Consider the following 6000-nt stretch of genomic DNA (forward strand, 5'->3'; position numbering starts at 1 on the left):
GCGTTTCGGCGGCTTCAAACGTTAACCTGTTGGCTCGTTTGGGTTTGGGATTTGCTTCTCGATTGCACGAGGTTTTAATTGAGAACGAAGACGGCTGTGAACTGGTTAATGAACACTACCTTTCTTTTTTTGAAATGACAATTTTCGAATATGTCAATACCGAAAGATTTTTTTTACTCTCTAAAATCTTTGTTATCGAACTCTAGAGTGAAATTATTTCACTCTTATAGAAATTGATAATTGAGCAATTCTTTTTCAAAACTGGCTTATCACTCTTTTGTTATTCTTTAGAATTAGATTCCATTCCAAAGATTATAGAGAGTATGCTCTTATAAAAAAATGGCTTATTTATCTAATACATCTTTTTTATAATTTATCTTTGTACGGAAACTCTTCAAGTATTTTTCCATGATTAGGGTTTATATATAATATGTATATGACGTATAACATTATATAACGTTAATCTGCTATGTCTTTGTTAGTGCACAATGTATATTCGCATTAGTTTGCCTACTTACTATTGCATGGTGCACGTACATTAGTTTGTGTCCTCCTATGTTACGCTACCGTCGCTTCTATATATACTCAGGCATAATATTGCTCGTGTAATCCATTTCCATTTACACCGCAACCTACTACTGAATACCATCTCCATTGATTAATTTGAGTAATGTCTTGATTAACCGAATTTAGTTAACAAGAACCGTCTTGTATTTCCAAATTACAATCTAAATTCTAAAATATAAAGTACTAAAACATCAAAATTTGTTACTTTGCTAAGATTATATCGTCACACAACATCAATATATAATATCATAAAAATGCAAATATGCTACGACTACTATTGAATAATTAATGTAATTGATCGATTGAATAATAAGCAGATACATATTCAGTTGGAAATATATGATGTATTTCAAATATCAAAATACATTCAATGAACAGAAGTGATTTCTCCCAGAAAGATATAATTGGATATTTTTTTCTGTAGTGATTCTTATTGTTAAGATGATAGCACACAAAGTGTTTAAGCATAGCATAGCTAGTATAGAAATGTCTGGATCAATGAGCATGTTATGTAAATCAATATGACACTTCATGCTCAATGATTCAGGCAGTCTTATACTATGCTACGTTATGTTATGATTATGCAGTTTGTGTGCTATAGCCTAAGTTTGCAGCAAAATATTTTGATATTTAGAATTACAAATAAAAATGGTAGAAAAAAAACTAGAAATTTTGAATAAATAATTTAATAAAAAGCAATCAAAAGATAATTTAGATTCCTTCTATTTTAACAACTAACAAATAAGGTTACCATACACGAATCGGCGCTGTTATTTGTGAGCTATAATTATAGCGTTCGAATAACAGCGCCGATTCCTATAATAGCCCTATTTCCTTTGTTAGTTGTTCAATAAAAAACTGTTTTTTTCCTTGATCCTTGAACATTTTTTTACTGGGATATATTTTTTGGAGCATTTGACAGCTTTGACGCTGTACTATTATCCTAGAATTCCGTTTTTGCATTCATCCAAAAGTTTTCTCTGAAAAGATAGCTATAAAAGTCAAAATGAAGTATACTGACACTAAATGGCAGTAGGTACACTACTATTCATAATTGTTTAGACGATATTTTTTACTGTATTCTCCGATTTTAAAAGTTAAGTAAATGTTTTAGACTGTTATTACCACAAATAATACTTTATTAGAATAATTGACGCTGCTTTTGTTATATATTTGTTACAATTGTACATATTCTAAAATACAAATTAGTGAAGCAACGTTTATTGAACTATCTCTAACTATTCTTAAATCAATATTATTATATGTTATTGCTCAATTAAAATTTAAAATACGTACAACTACAACCAATATACACTACAAAGCAATGTCAATTATGCTAATAAAATATTATCTATGTTAACAACAGTATGGGTCATTGCTTATCTAGCTTTTAAAATTGGAGTAAAATGTAAAATATCTGTCGTTCAAGTAATTATAATAACAAAATTCTCCTTTTACAATCGCTCATAACCTGACATTAAATTATTGACATTCTAACATATCTTGGATAAGAAAGTATTATCTCAGTTCTCGATTATACGATCACCGTCCTGTTCAAGAAATACGTTATGGAACATCTCGTATAAAAGTTACTAATCAAGGTAGACGCAAACAGCATCGATGAATTAACAATCGAATGTTCATCAATGGGACATGTTCATTCAAAGAATCGACCGCCTCGAGCGGGTCGTAAAGAATCGCTCGCTTCTCTACCTTTCTGCTGCAAGAGAAAGATCTTCGAGGAATTTATCAGCGGATTATTTCACGGCGATCCCCGCGGGCGAGAAGGCACCTCTTCCGTCGATTTCGTCGGGAGAGGACCCGGTCTGCCTGCGTGCAGAGCTTATAGAGCGAGTTTTCTGCCGCTCGATTGGTCGGCGCCGTCGAATTGGCGGTCGAGGAAGAAAAAAGGAAAAAAATGCATCAGACGAGAGGATCAGCGGGAGAGAGAAAGGAAGAAAGAGGGAGACCGACGAGGAGGGAGGGAGTGAATGGAGAGAGAGGAGAGCGACGTCTGTTGCCGTCACGCGAACTCCTGTTGGACCGCAACGTGGAAAGGCCTCGTTGGCTCGTCCGACTTGACAGCTCGAAATCTGGTATCGGATACGATAAATATAGGTCCTGGGGAATTAAGTCAGAGCCGCGGATCTCTCCGCGGCGAGCGTGAATCCGGTTGATCTAAAGTATTCGTTGTGTGCTCTTTTCTCCCTGTAAATCACGCAGTTTCGGAGCCTCTTTTTTATTAACGATGATTTTAGCGTTGATAGAGTGCCATGCCTTCAGCAGTTCAGCACCTTCGCGACTGCTCGTATATTTTTAGAAGTAGTATATATTCTCGCCTTATTAGAAAATTGTTTGTCCTGGAATCAGGCGACGTTGATTATTATGTATCTGCTTATTAATTATGCTACATCTACGCAGTCCGATAATTTTATACGTACGTTGTACGATTATTATTTTAAATAGCACGTTCGTCCATAATGTGAATCGTTATAAAAAGATATATGTTAATTCATACATAAGAGAAATATATAGTAATAGAATTTATATAATTTTAATAATAATTCTCCAACAATAATTAAATTTCTATAATTCCAATTATTGCCATAAATTTATCTCAATGGAACCTTAATTTACAAAATTTGATTTGCAGAGAGTCGTACGCTCAATTATTTTTTAATGCAAAACTGGACTCGAAAAAGATTGCCTAATCCACTTCCGACGAGAAATACGGAGTCTAGTCTAAATCTGTAAAAGTATAAAATATAATACATCTCTAAATCTATGCGATTTTGTAGTGTGAGGTCAAAAGTGCTGACACAAACGCGATAGCGCGACATGTACTCGCGCGAGATGAAAGGCGCGTGAAAACGAAGAGTCGTTTAAAGGCGCCCTGCAGTCTAACAGAAGGCGTCTTTTACGCCAAAAGACCGTCCTCCAGGCAAAATATCCAAACGTTCCGTACCAGAAGCAGGCGCGCAAGAAACATAATTATGGCGTTCGGGCGCAGGTGGTGGCTGGAATGCTTTTCACAGGGCGCTACCTCGTCGCGTTAAAACGCGCTCTTCTTTCGGCGGCCTTTCGCCTTTGCGTTCGCCGTCAAAAATCAGGAGGGAAGGTTATTTAGGATGTATACGAGAGGCGTTCTCGCACGCAAAGGAATAACTCGCGACTGAAATAATAACGCTTAATAATATGACACTCGAAAGGAGAATCTCATTCGCATTTTCGATCACAATGCTCGACAATTTCTTCTAGAGATACATTGTTATTTATGAAAGAAGATCGAAATATCACGCAAACGCGACATACTTGCACTGATAAAAAATGTATTGAATTTTAATAAATAATTGTGTAGGCATATTTCTATTATAAGTATTTGGTTGTCGTTCTAAAAAAAACGTTCGAGAAGCGTTTCTCGCGCGAACCTGTCGCAACACTCGCAACAGGAAAATCCCATCGCAATATAATAACTGATACGCGGGCTCCCTAAATCGCGAGGATTGGCTATCGGGAAATCGCCCGATCGTGTATGATTGGGCCAGGGGCCCTCACCCCACCTTGTTGGCGTCGCGCGGCCCTCGCGATCCGCGCGGAGTCGGTCGCTGTCCAGCAGGCCTATTCCGCCTATTCTGTAACTCTTAACTTCACTCTTAACGTTAGGCGTCGTCTACAATACACGGAGTAAAAAGTAAGAGTAAGAAATTGACTAATCACAGTCGATTATTCTTCTCACATTCGACTGTGATTGGTCAATTTCTTACTCTTACTTCTTACTCCGTGTATTGTAGACGGGCCTTTCTTCTACAATCCACGGAGTAAGAAGTAAGAGTAAGAAATTGACCAATCACAGTCGAATGTGAGAAGAATAATCGACTGTGATTGGTCAATTTCTTACTCTTACTTCTTACTCCGTGTATTGTAGACGACGCCTAAGTTTCGTTGTAATTTTTTATCTTTCACCATGATAAAAAAGCTGCGCAGAAGCATTATAATGATAACGAAGTTTGCGTTAAGAGTTACAGAATAGATCTGCAGGGACCATCGACATCTAGAACGGACCGTTGATGGCAATGGTGGGAGTAGAAAGACGATTAGAGTGAGAGGCAGGAATAATAAGATCGTTCTTTCTCTGTTTACTGTTGTTCTAACTAGCCTGATTGGATGCAGGGACGCGATTCCGTAAAGCCCATTCTACGTAAGACGCAAAACGGGTCGCAGGTCGCAAAATTAGAAACTAATCTAACGTATTTTAACCCTTACCATACCATCTACAATTTGGTGCCTCATCCATACCATCAAGGGTCACTTCAAATCTCTTCGTTTTTTCACCTCTTCAAAATAATAAAAAACATCTCTAAAAAAATTCACCAACATACTTTCAACTTTCTAGAATAAATATTGACTCTTTATTTTGGAAAATAATAAAATGTGTGTGTGTGTAGTATAATTTATAATTACCGAAAGACTCAAAGAAACTTGCATGAACAGGAATCGCTCGGTCATTAGTTACCCATATTAGTACGGTAAGGGTTAATTATAATATGGTTGTAGGACGCAGAATGCAGGACGCAGAAAGTTGGGTGAACTTCAACTTTCGCGTCCTGCGTCAATTACGTCCTATGTACTGCGGTCTGCAACCTATTACAATCTGAAATACGTTTCACTTGCGACCTGCGACCTGCGTCTTATGTAGAATGGGCTTAATGCGGGGTCTACAATAGAAGTCGTAACAGTTATAGGGTCTTAAGTCGTAAAAAATTGACCAATCATAGTCGGTTATTCTTCTCATATTCTACTGATTAGTTAATTTTCTACGACTTAAGACTCTACGACTGCTACGATTTCTATTGTAGACCCCGCTTAACTGTCTTTACACACCTACTGATAGTTGTCGGTGTCGTTGGGCAGATATTTTACATAAAAAAGCTGGGCAACGACACCGACAACTGTTGGCGTGTAAAACAGTTACAGAATATAGATTCAGCCGCAATTAGGGCTGTGTTCCAAATCTATTGCCAGCACTGAAAATACTAGTTTACGTTACGTGCAGTATAGATTTTCAGTACTGACAGTTAATTTTGGAATACAGCCAGATACGCTGTCTTCTAACAGTCCTTTGGGCAGGACTCATTTTTGTAATCAATCAATTACTTTATTATTAAACTGTGGAAGGAAATTATATGTATACGTGTATTATGCATTCTTCGTGAGAATCCTCCCCCACAATTGTTTAAATAATAATGTATAGCTTTTATTTACAGAAAATAAATATTTGCTAAATAAAAAGTAATACTATAGTTAAATCAAATTAATGGTTCTTATACGAAATAAATATACGTTTACATTTAGTAAATATTTAACTGGCACTCTCTATTCAAACAAACATTTATTAAAATTTGATACATTTTTCTCTCATTGTAATATCTTGTA

Source organism: Trachymyrmex cornetzi, unplaced genomic scaffold (genome assembly GCF_001594075.2).
Source record: "Trachymyrmex cornetzi isolate Tcor2-1 unplaced genomic scaffold, Tcor1.1 scaffold122, whole genome shotgun sequence".
NCBI classification, from domain to species: Eukaryota; Metazoa; Arthropoda; class Insecta; order Hymenoptera; family Formicidae; genus Trachymyrmex; species Trachymyrmex cornetzi.